This window comes from Bos javanicus, chromosome 11 (assembly GCF_032452875.1).
Source record: "Bos javanicus breed banteng chromosome 11, ARS-OSU_banteng_1.0, whole genome shotgun sequence".
NCBI classification, from domain to species: domain Eukaryota; kingdom Metazoa; phylum Chordata; class Mammalia; order Artiodactyla; family Bovidae; genus Bos; species Bos javanicus.
In genome coordinates, this window is record NC_083878.1 from 29504190 (window position 1) to 29517549 (window position 13360).

General features: G+C 43.1%; 1 long non-coding RNA gene across 1 annotated transcript in view; it reads right to left on the reverse strand.

The window, feature by feature from the left end:
- Positions 1-1130: 1130 nt before the first annotated feature.
- Positions 1131-13360, reverse strand: part of LOC133256988 (uncharacterized) — a 39133-nt gene continuing 26903 nt past the window's right edge. The window contains exons 2-3 of the long non-coding RNA XR_009739364.1: positions 8812-8975; positions 1131-3044 (exon numbers count right to left, since the gene is read on the reverse strand). This is a non-coding gene — a long non-coding RNA (uncharacterized LOC133256988). The remainder of the gene's footprint in view (positions 3045-8811; positions 8976-13360) is intronic.

The following is a 13360-nucleotide window of genomic DNA, read 5'->3' on the forward strand; positions in this document are numbered from 1 at the left end:
AACAGATTCTGTTATTATTAATAGCGATACTGCATGAATAATACATAAGTGAAATGTCCCATTTTTGCCCTAATCTAGAGAAGTTACGTTGACTTGGGCATCACATACATTTCTGGACTTCTCTTGGGTCCCTGAAGCAAAGGTAAAGTGGGAAAAAATGCCTTTACAGTTTAATCAATGAACGTAATGATAAATTTCTTTAAAATATCTAAAATGATAGTTTAATGTAACAATAGCTTACTTCAAAGAGACAGAGAACAAAATAATTTAAGCGACTAAAAAAATTAAGAAGGTCTTAAACCTAAAAGGGAAATAATGATTTTGGCCCTCTGTTGATTACCTGGGTGAGTTTCAACTCTCATCCTTGCTTGGGACTGATGCCCTGGCTCTAGCCAATCAGAGAAGCAGGGAACCACAGAAGGGAGAGGATAAGGACGGTCACGGGCTGTGGCAGCACATGGCCTAAAATAACCAGGACTCAGTAATGCTTGTTTGACCAAAAGCATTTAATCTTCTATCACCCCTGGAAATCAGATGGTGTTATAAACCCAGAGGGCTAAGGTAGATGAAACACAGTGACTCATGCTAAGTGGGGACGATGCTCTGATGAAACGGTAGTCTTAGTTTGCACTTTAGAATTCAGATCCACAGTGAGATGAGGTTCATAAACTCCCAGAGGTCAGGGGGTGGCCCAAAAGACCCCAAAGAATTTGTATTCAGGTTTGTATCTGCATTAGCTCCTAATGAAAGCCAATATGGTATTGGCTATAACTACCAGAGGGTTCCTAATGGGATTTACTTATGTTACAGAATCAACAGTAGGTTCAATCTGCCCCCAGTCAGACAGGAATAGATAAACGCAGAAGTGCAGAATTGCTTCATCCAAGTCTGGCTCCAAATTGTGAAATGTCTCAGTCTGAGGTGTTGCCCAAGCAACCCTTGAAACAAGCTTGCCAAGCTGCCTGGCTAGATCCAGAAGATGGAGATGACATTCGTGGAAAGGGAAATTCTGTTCACCCAGAAGTGAAGACAGCAGGTAGACAGACCCAGTCAGCTGATCAGGTACAGTGAGAAACCATTTGAATTGGAAAAAAAAAAAAAATGCAAATCATAACTAAATTACTGGAGGGAGGACACAGCAGAACAGGAAATGTGCATGCAGATAAGTGAAGCCTCCATTAATGGTTTCCCTGCACTTATCAGAAGGGGTTTCAATTAACCTGATGAAGACCAAGGCAATCACAGTAGGAAGAAGGATGGATTTAGGATTAATCTCCTGTTGTTTCCTACAGTAATTTATGAGGGAAATGCTTCTGATGAGCCAAGCTGGGATGAACCCCAAGTTGATTAGATTTTTTTAAAAAAAAGAACCACGTTAAAAACATTGATTCCCAAACCTAGCTACACGTTAGATTCATTTCGGGATCTTTATAAATTTCCAAAGCCCAAACCATACCACAGCTCAGTGACATCATGATCTCTAGGGGGTGGGACACAGGCATTAGTATTTTCTGAAGCTCCCCTTGAGTCTAAGGTGCAGACAAGCTTGCAAACCAGTCTGATGGACATATACATACACTGTGGAGATTTGTTAGGAAGTGGCCTGTTGGGTTAAAGGAAATAAATACAGTCCTTAAGAATGACAAGAAAATAGCCTGCCTTAAAACAGAACAGGAGGCATGTCTCTCATTTCCTTTATTTGTCATTTTAAAAAATGTGTGTTAGTGTCCAAGAGGAATGGGTGAAGAGACAGAGCCACATTCAAAACAGAGAAATGGGCCCAAGATGGCGATGGAAGAGAATCCTGAACGCGCCTCCTCCCACGAACACACTGAACCTACAGCTACATATGGAAGAACTTCCTCTGAGTGACTCCTACGCAGCTGGCAAATGAGAGGAGGTGCACATGGAATGAAGCTGGTGTCACTGCAGCAGGAAAATGCCTAGAGTGTTTCACCTCTAAAGATGAGCAGGAATTTCCTGGTTACGACAGCACTGTGGACCAGGAAAGGGAGCTGTGTGGATCCAACATGGGCACTGTCTTGCCTAGATATAATCTTTCCAAGTTCAACATCATCCAGCTCTTAAAAACGGGAAATGAATCTGTTTGCTCCATTTTAATTCTGTCAGTGGCATCTTGTGGTTAAGAGCACAAACTCTGGACTGATGGATGTGGTCTCAGGTAAGGAACATTCCACACATCACAGACACTCTCCGCATCCCCACACCACAAATAATATGTCACAGAATCAACCTAAGTCTAATGATCCCTTCAGAAGAAACAGGGCAAGATTTTTGAATTGATAAATTCTCTTTCTGAGGTTCAAGTTGTAAAAACCATATAATCTTGGAGTTTCTGAGAAACACATTTTCTACCATGTGTAGAGGTCAAAACAGTAAATCAACTCAAAGAAAGACATGGAGATTACAGCCTTAATTTCACTGCCTTTCCCATAACACATGATCCATGAGGCAATGAATCTCAGCCAAAAGTTATACCCAGAGGCAGAAACTGTTACCTGGTAAAACAGACTAAGATAAAGATGTGTTTTTAGTGTGGATTCATCTTACCTTGGCTCCTATTTGCATATAATAGCATTCCTCAACATATTACTCTTCTTCAAGAAAAAGTGAAAAAAGTATGCTTAACACATAGAAGTGGCTGCTGATCTTCAACCAACTTGGAACGTTGGAAAGTTTTTCAGAATGCAAGTCTCAGCTCCTGCACTCAGCCAGTTGTGAGGACCACAGCATTTTCCCTTATGTCAACACTGGATGTGTTGAGAGTAGTTGAAGAATTGGTGAATGTTACATGTGGAAATCTGGGTGTTCAGCCACTCAGGACAGTATCTGAAGGGAGAGGTTCAGCCTGCAGGCTTTGTTACCTAGCCTTCTGCCATTGCTCATAGGGAAGGAAGATGGCGGTGGATTCTGAGGAAGCTTCCCTCATGGAGCCAATGCAGGAGAAGCAATGCAGTTGCTATGGTTGGGACACAGAACTTGGGCCATTTTCCCCATCTCCTAGACAGAAGCAGAGTCTTAATCTGGGAAGGAAGGGTAATAGAGAGTATCACTCTTGAGGTACTGGGGAAGGGGAACACACACACACACACACACACACACACACACACACACTTCTATTCTCAGGGGAGAGGCAGAAACATGTACAAGGGGAACTACAGCGACAGGCAAGGCTAGAGCACTGAACAGGCCACACCGTGACCCCAGCAACACAGGGCCTTCCCAAGCCTGAAGATTAACCAGATCCTCAGAAACTACTCCCCTGCTCCCCACCACCGGGCCACTGAGCATCAGTTATAAGCAGCAGGGGGACGCTGCCAGGAGAGCTGGAAGAGACTCTTAATAAACTGAAGTACAGAATGGGGCCAAGAGCTAAAACAAATTCAAAGACACACGAATTAAAACCTTTTAGAAAACCAGCCTCTCCCTAAACATAAGACATCTCTCTGTGTCTTGAAGTCTGTGGTATGCTCAGGGTAACCATAGCAATAACAAACCTCCAAGGCAGCCTAACTCATGAGGCGTTAACAAAAAACCAACACTGAAGTCCTAGCAGAAGAAAAGGCATAACCCTTTCCAAACGACTTTCCTCAGTCTCCACCTACCAACACTATCTGTCTAACATGCAAGCAAAAAACTGCAAGGTAGAGCCCCAGGGTTGCCTTCGCTGTCGTGCAGCCGTGGTGTTGGGGAGGACCGCTCACCATGCCCAGAAGAGCCCAGCCCTTTCCTGCATGTTCACCCAGGCTTCCACCTTACATTTAGTTGTCCTGTCTCCTTACAGAGCTGGAACTGTGGTGAATTTTCCAAGGCATCCATCCTATCCCAGCATACCCTCTGAGACACCCCAAGCCACAGAGGAGTCTGCAGAGGGCCCCAGCTCTCAGGGGCTCTCTAGGTTTTTAATACAGTCATAATATATCTTAAAATAAAAGAGAAAAAAAACTAGAGTTAAATCCAAGTAATATTAAGTGAGGACCTTGAACTTGATGTCTGAGAGTGGGATAGAAATCAAGAGAGTTCACTGCCACTTTAGATACAGCAATTTCTATATTTTTGCCTCATAGAATGTTCACATCCATGACCTAATTTTAGCTGGTGTCTCTGTGAAGTAGGCAGAGAAAGTATTATTTTTCTCTCCCACTTCCACAGATGGGAAAACAGATCAAGAGCATCTCATGATTTACTCAGCATTGCAGAGCGAAGTGAGTACAGGAATAGGACCGGAATTTGGTTCCGCAAAACTCCCTGTTGAGTGTCCTTTTCGCCATGCCATGTTACCTTGCTGCCCTCGAAAAGCTCTGTGAGAGTGGGAAAGTTTAGAGTGATCACCAAATCAAGAAAACATGACACTTGGAGAGCTGAACAAAAGAGCTCTGCTATTGAGGGGAAAAAATCTAGAACAGATGCCAAGAGTCACATCAAAGTGGTAGCAAAGTGCTGGACACCCTGCCCTTGGGGATGTTTCATGAATATTAGATGAGGTTAATATATTCGATTTGCCTCCAAGTGTACATTGGGTTGGTGGGCAAAGCCAATGTCAGTGAGGACACAAGAACAGATTTTTATGAGAAAAAAAGATGGAAGTGGTTTTATAGATATTTTCTTCTGACCTACAGTGTGAAGGCCCCTCTTAAGTAGACGGTGAGAGTAGCCATGAATGGTTGCTGCCCTGGATTCTATTATGTGCAAGAAATAGAAATTCACCAAAGTTGGCTCACCCGTGTTAGGATGGAAGGTGATTTACAGACCCTAGGGGCAAAAATGCCTCAGGCCCCAGGAAAACTCAGAACTGGGAACTTGTAACTGTCAGAAACTCAGGGGATATGTGTTCTCCCCAGCTTTTATTTCTGTTTCTCTCTGAGTATTTGTGTCCATTCTTTTTCCCTAGGGAGTTCCCTCTGCTACTCTGTCCACATGTAGGATCAAAGACAGGCCCCCACAGCTCCTAAAGTTCATATCTCAGCCATATGAACCCAGTCTCTCTCCCCTCCATCCCTCTTTCTCAAACGAAGCTCCCATGGAAGGAACTCTTTTGGGCCAGATCGGCTCAGGAATTCCTGACCCAATCAACTGTGACCAGGAGTCAAGGTCCCATTAGACTTAAACAGCTGTTGGGAGTTACTCTCTACAGCTGACAATAAGGCATCTGTAGATAGGAATCATTTAAGCTGAGCATGTACTTTGAAATATATCTAACACTCATCCCCACTAGGATGGCTATGCTAAAAAAAAAAAAAAGGAAAATATAAAATGTTAGCAAGAATGTAGAGAAATTGGAATCCTCATATAATGTAAATGCTATATGAATATAAATGTAAAATGATGCAATTGCTAAGGAAAACAGTTTGATGGTTCCTCACCAGATTGAACATAGAGAAGGAAATGGCAACCCACTCTAGTATTCTTGCCTGGAAAATCCCATGGACAGAGGATTCTGGAAGGCTACAGTCCATGGGGTTGCAAGAGAGTCAAACACGACTGAGTGACTGTATAACAACAACAACAGCAATAGATTAAACATAGAATTATTATATGACTCAACAATTCAACTTCTAGCTATATACCCCCAAAGAATTCAAAACAAGTATTCAAACAAAAACTCATTCACAAATTTTCATGGCAGCACAATTCACAAGAGCTAAAAGGTGAAAACAACCCAAATGTCCATTAGTTGATGAGTAGCTAGACAATGTAGTATAGCTGTTTAGTCACACAATGGAATACTACTTGCCCATAAAAAAGAAACGAAGTGGTACATGTTACACCAGGAATGAACCTGAAAGCCATTATGCTAAGTGAAATAAACCAGATATAAAAGACCACATATTGTATGATTTCTATTATATGAAATATCCAGACCAGGCAAATCCACAGAGACAAAGCAAATTAGTGGTGCCCAGAAGCTAGGGGAGACAGGAATAAAGAATGACTGCTTCATTCTTCATTGGGTATAGGGTCTCCTTTTGAAGGTGATAAAAATGTTCTGAAGCTAGAAAGTGGAGAAGGCTGCACAGCATTGTGAAGGCACTAAATGTCATTGAGTTGTACACTTTAATTCTTTATTTTATATGTGTTTTACCACAATTAAAATATTTTTATATAAATATACACACACACACATATATATATAAAACTTCCCTGGTGGCTCAGATGGTAAAGTGTCTGCCTACAGTGCGGGAGACCTGGGTTTGATTCCTGGGTCAGGAAGATCCTCTGGAGAAGGAAATGGCAACCCACTCCAGTACTCTTGCCTGGAAAATCCCATGCTTGGAGGAGCCTAGTAGGCTACAGTCCATGGGGTCGCAGAGTCGGAAATGACTGAGCGACTTCACTTCACTTCACTTCACTTCATATATATATATATATAATCACCTGACTATGCTCTGAGAAGACCAATCACATCTACTACCCTGGAATAGTCTAGCTGAGACTAGTAACTAATACATTAACTCATTTGCTCATTTAGTAAACATGAATGAATTGAGCAAGCTGTGCCAGGCATATAGGAGCTAAGAGGCCCAGTCCCCAACATCAAGGAGCTGACAGGTTACTGGAGCAGATACAAAGAGATAGATAATTTCAGTAAAGTGTGATAAGTGCTAAGACTAAGACACCCTCGCAGTATTTTGAGAATCTGGATGAGGTGTGATCATGCAAGACTGACTTACAGATGAGACCACACCTGAGTTGATCCCTAAGAGATGAACAGGAACTGTCCTGGTGAGATTGCAGGAAGGAGAATGGGCATCCCAGACTGAGGGCAGAAATGCACTAAGGTGCACGACCAGACAGAAGGCAGCCAGTGGAGGAGCAGGTAAGCCAGTGGCAGGAGAGCCCCAGGGAGAAGCAGAGTGTAAGGTGGGAATGGGTGGGGGGCGGGGAGCAGGAGAACCAAGTGTTCACAGAGGTGACAATCGAGGGAGAGAAGAGAAAGGAGTCAGAAGTGTCTCAACTTCAGCACAGTCAAAGAATAGGACTGAAAGTGACCATGGATCTGACGATGTGTCCCCTGCACACTCTTTTGGTCATGGTGAGTACGGCCCCACTGAGCATACCATGAGGTTTGGCTTGGGAAGGAGGTCTAACATGGATGGAGAGGGAACATATTTATGTACTCAGGAGAAAGACAAGATGAGTGAGAGAAACGGAAGCTAGAGGAGATAGAGAACCCATGACGCCTCTCAGAAGGCTGAGGTGCTCTCAGAAGGGGTTCCCTTTAGCCAGAAAAGAGAGTCCCACAGCCTCTCAGATGCAGGGAGGCAGGGAGGGTGAAGCAGGACGGGGGAGGGGCAGACATAAGGATAAGGGAATTCCTACCTAATGGCCTCTATTTTTTCAGCAAAGCTCAAGGAGTGGGAAATGCTAAGAAGAACAACTATGGGGAAAGAACAAGTTTGCTGGCAGGGACTTCAAATGGGTTTCCAGGCTGCTTGGTGGCCCCATGGTGACGGCAGATGACTCTGTAGTAATGCCAGTCTGCGTGGGCTGCGGATTTTCTCCAGCACAGCTCTGGAGCCCAGGAGCCCAGATGTCACAAAGAAAGAGCTGGCCTGAGCAGGCTAGGGGACAGCCAGACAGGGGCAGCAGGACCCGCAGAGGAGAGGGAGGGTTCAGGCAAAGGAGCATGATGACAGGGCTCCTGAAGCTTAGGCTAAATTCAGAAGGAAATGAGGAAGTCGGGGGTGGGGTTCTGATTCAATGACAGAACATGGCAAGGGAAAGAGACTGTAGGTTTTATGGAGATTGTAAACCCAGCATACTGGGAGGTAGGAGTGGGCAGGCTGAAAGGTGGGAGGCTCTGATAGGAGTGGCCTGGAGAACTATTCAAGGCAATATGTAATCAAGGGCTAAGTAGGATGATATGAAACGTAAGTGGGCTGGGACTTCAAATGCAGGGCTCAGTGTGGATGGGGGAGAAATCCAGTGCGATTTGCTGTGTTAACATTTAGAGCCTGCAAGTCACCCCCAGTAGGGAATTCAACAGTATCCTGAAGCCTAGAAGGCACTGGGTAGATCAAACCAGAGATCCAGTTCCTTTCATCTCATCAGAGGTGGAAAATGAACAATAGGAGAGACTATGAAAATATCCTCAATTCTCCCTAAGAAATGCTGCTGTGGTGCCCTGAAATGGACCTTGCCTGTTCGATTCACTCCCTGCTTCAAGCCTCCTTTAACACCATGTCCACACTCCCCCTCCTCAGCTGGTCTGGAAATTTCAAGAAGCCTAATGCATGTTGCGCACTTCCACAAGATAAGGCCGTGAAGTAATGTGAAAGGTTTGGGGGAAGGGGGAGGGGAAAAATCATCAAGGTTGTCTTTGATGAAGACAAGGTTTACAGCATTCACTCTAGTCCCCAGGAGCCTGGAGCCAGAGAGGTGAAGTCCTGGCCTGAAGTAGCACAGCCAGTGAGCAGCAGAGGCCAGACCCGGCTATACTCTTTCCTCAAATTAACCCAGAAGGAACCAGCTGACTTCCATTCCTGCCCACTCCCTGGTCAGTCAAAACCAGAGCCTGTTTCCTTCTCCTCTTAAACTCTATGCTGGAATTGAGTATAAGTATCTGTGGGGCTTTTTTCCAGTACCCATTTCCCCTTCTTTCTTTTGATCTCAACACCTAATTTGACTCTTGTGAAGTACATTTCCCTACCCTCTCCCCACCCACCCCTCCATCCGGTGGCTATCTAGCATTAACCACGTGGCCCAGTGTAGTCCTACTTGCTCTTCCACTGAAATCTGAAACCTGAATCAAGACTGCTAGAGCTATTCATATCATGAACAGGGCCTTACCTGAAGGTTAATTTCTGGTTCTAAGATCCCAGACTCATCCTTTCAGAACCCAGTTCTAAAGTTGTTCCTTGTGGTCTGCATATTCTTCCAGAAAAATCCCCATTTGTAACTTTGTGTGAGTAGGATTTGATGCTTGCTGTCCTGAGATCCTGCAGGTCCAATATCTGCCATTAAATGAAAACAGAGTTTAGACCAAGTTAGGACCATGTGGTGTCACAGAGTCCACCTGTCAGCAAATCCTCCCAGCACTGCCTTCGAAGCACGTCTGTAACCGGAACAATGCCTCTAGCCACCATCGTTCCCACCACTCTGGTCCAGCCACCAAGGTCTTCGGCCCAGACTATAGCAGCAGCGTCTTTGTTGGGGGCACCACTTCCACTTGCGCCCCTAGAGTCTGTTCTCCAAGCAGCAGCCAGGCAGGGGGATGCTGTGATAGGGTAGGCTGGACCACATCACTCCTCTGCTCATGTCCTCCCAACAGCTCCCTCACTACCACTCAGTAAAGTGAAAGCATTACCCATGACCTTCACACGGTCTGGCCCCATCCCTCCGCCACCTTCCCCTGCTCCTCCCCATTCTGACTCCTCTGCCCCCGCTACACAGACATCCTCGCTGCTGCTCCAATACCCAGGGCACACCACTCTCACTTCAGGGCCCCTGACCATGCCGTCTCCCACATGGAAATGTAAGAAAGCTGGAAAGTAAGCTCCACGAGGGGAAGGACTTTTGTCTATTCTTTGCTCTATCAACACCTGGCAGAGTGTAGGGCACAAAACAGGTGTGAACTGGGCAGCCCAGTGCTTCGACCTCCTTTCTCTTCACTGCCACTTTCAATCTGGAGGTTTGTCAGACTTTGGGTGGATGGGTTTTTTTCCCTGACTGCAGCCATGAGAACCAGAATCACTTAAAAAAAAATAGACTATTTTTCACAGTAGTTTTAGTCTCACAGCAAGATTGAGAGGATACATCTATCGTTGTACAGAGGGAAATATCCCATATACCCCCACACATGCACAGCCTTCCCCATCATCAACATCCACCACCAGAATGGAACAGCAGTCACAACTGGTGATTGTATATCGATACATCATTATCACCCAAAGTGGATAGCTAACATTAGAGATCATTCTTGGTGTTGTACATTCTATGGGTTGAGACCAATGTATTGTACAATGGCATGTCTCTACTATTATGGTATCATACAGAAATAGCTTCATTGGCCTAAAAATTTTCTGTGCTCCACCTCACCTAATCATCCCTCCCTCCTTAGACCGTGGCAACTATTGATCTTTTTTATTTTCTTCATAGTTGTGCTTTTTGCAGAATGCCATATAGTTGGAATCATACAGTATATAGACTTTTCAGATGGGCTTCTTTCACTTAGTAATATGCATTTCAGGCTCCTCTATATCTCTTCATGGCCTGGAAGCCCATTTCTCTTTAGTACTGAAAAATATTTCATTGTGGGCTTCCCAGGTGGCTCAGAGGTACAGAATCCGCCTGCCAAGCAGGAGACATGGGTTGGATCTTGGGTAGGGAAGATCCCTTGGAGGAGGAAATGGCAACCCACTCCAGTATTCTTGCCTGGGAAATCTCATGGACAGAGGAGCCTGCCAGGCTACAGTCTGTGGAGTCACAAACTGTTGGACACAACTTAGTGACTAAACAACAACAATATTCCATTGTATGATGTACTAGCTTATCTAGTCACCTACTGGAGGACATCTTAGTTGCTTCCAAATTTGGGCAATTATAAATAAAGTTGATGTAAACATCAAGCACAGGTTTTCGCATAAACATAAGCTTTCAAATCCTTTGAGTAAATACCAAGGTGTTCAATTGCTAGATCATATGGTAATAGTATGTTTACTTTCATAAGAAATTGTCAAACTGTCTTCCAAAGTGGTTGTAGCATTTTACGCTGTCATCAGCAATGAGTGAAAGTTTCTGTTGTCTCATAGCCTCACCAACATTTCATGTTGCTACTGTTTTGGATTTTGGCTATTTAATAGATGGGTAAACAATCACTTTTTATATTTGTTTCTAGAAGTAAAACTCAAAGGCTACTGAAGTATATACACCAAAAAACAATACTTTTAAAATCAAAGAGAAACAAACAGAAATAAAAGTGCATAAACGTATAAATATATCTTTCTAAACCGATGAAAGCCCAAAAGTGTGGCCTTTGTGGGATCAGGGTTCTCTGGGGAGCAGGGCTGTTAGAGAGAGATTGCCTTACACAAATTCCCCAGAACCCTTTCTTGGAAATGTTTCACTTTGCTTCAATGCTGCCTAGCACTGGAGAAATCTACAAGCTTTCTAATTGCCCTTGAACATGGTTGCTTCCTGGAACTACTTTATAAGTTATGAAAACAGACAACCAGGATATTTTTATCTATCCCATGGCAGGCACCTGAGAGACAGCTGCCCCAGCTGCAAACCCATTGAAAGACCTTCAGGTCCCTATTACCAAATAATTCTGGCAATTTTCAGGGTCCCTAAGGGACAACATACATCTTTAGCTTGTCCAACTTGTGGTCCACTCTGACCCCAGGTTAGTAGCTGTCCTTAACCAGTACTTGCCAGCCTTGCCCACATAGTTTAAAATGGTCTCTATGCATGGTGTCAGTATTTGAATCAAATCAAACCCACAAGGCTTCAATGTACCACTTTATTACATGGCCAACAATATTTTGCTTGTGGAATCAAAACAGTGATTATGAAAGAAAAGAAGAGTTACTGATTCTATTAAATATTACAGCATATAATACAATAACATGCAGTATTAATATATTTATACACTGAGGTCCCCAACGTTGAAGGATGTGAGTCTGGAGTGAAATGGCCAGAAACTTCTCTGAGATAGGTTTTGCTCTTGCCCCAGCAACCACCACAGAGGTTCCCCTAGACTCAGAGACTGCCTTCTCCCTCAATCAAGGTGCTTCTCAAAAACAAAAATGAAAACACAGAATTCTCGAGAGCTCTTTATGACATCCTCTTTCATGTCCACTCAAGCAGTTGTTTTTTTTTTTTTTAAGTCAGAAAGTTCCCTATTGGCTTATGAAAGCTCCCTTTGAAACTCCTTAATTCTATTGCAGATGGGTGATTTAAGCAGGGCCTGCAAAGTTTATCTTCAGTGACAACCCAATGAGTTGTGAGGGAGAGTGGCTTAACAGATTACAACAAAGGTAAATGACCTCCCAAACCCACTCAGGTGATAGATGTGGGGCGAGGATTTAAATCCAGATGTATCTGACTCCAAAGATGTGTTTTTCTTATAACATCATTTGGATTTCAAACACAAAAGCCTCAGTTTAATCTGCCTACCAGTGAGTCTGATCGGAAACTTGGGCACACAGGGAAGTATGTCCTAAAATGCCTCTTTTTTCATACTTTTCTTTATTTTATTGCAGTATAGTTGATTTACAATTGTTATATAGGTTTCAGGTGTACAACATAGTGATTCAGCATTTTTAAAGATTATAATCCATTTACAGTCACTATAAACTATTGGCTATGTGCATTGTGCTGTGCAATATATTCTTGTAGCTTATTTATTTTATACATAGTGGTTTGTACTTCTTAGTCTCCTTCCCTTGTCTTGCTCCTCCTCTCTTCCCTCTCTGCACTGCTAACCACTAGTTTGTTCTCTGTATCTATGAGTATGTTTCTCTTTTGTCTTTTTGTTACTAGTTTTATTTTTTAGATTCCATGTGTGATATTATATAGTATTTGTCTTTCTCTGCTTGGAGGAAAGCATACTTTCCTCCAAATCTATCCATGTTGTTGCAAATGGCAAATTTTCATTCTTTTTAATGGTTGAGTAGTAGTCCATTGTGTGTGTGTGTGTGTGTACCACATCCTCCTTATCCATTCATCTATTGATGGACACTTAGATTGCTTGCATATCTTGGCACTTGTAAATAAACACTGGGAAGCATATATCTTTTCAACACTGAGATGCATATATCTTTTGAATTCATGTTTTCATCTTCTTGGGATATATACCCAGGATTGGAATTTCTGGATCATACAGTAGTTCTATTCTTAGTTTTTTGATGAACCACCATACTATTTTCCACAGTGGCCGTACCAACTGACATTCCCACCAACAGTGTACAAGTTCCCTTTAATCCATATCTTCCCCAACAGTTGTTACTTGTGGTCTTTTTGATGATAGTCACTCTGATAGGTGTGAGGTGATATATCATTGTGCTTTTGATTTGCATTTTTCTGGTGATTACTGATGCTGAGCATCTTTTCATGTGTCTGCTGACCATCTGTATATTTTCTTCAGGGAAATGTCTGTTTAGGTCTTCTACCCATTTTTTAAATTAGATTGTTTGCAGGATTTTTTTTTTTTATGTTGAGTTGTATGAGCTGTTTATGCTTTGGATATTAACTCCCTAATGATTATATTGTTTATAAAATGCTTCATTTTTAATTAGATTTTACTTACCGTGAAAAACTTTTCTATCAGTTTTCTCACCCTTACCACTTCCCAGAGCAGTGAAGGTTACCTCTCCCTGCTTGTACTCACAGCACTTAT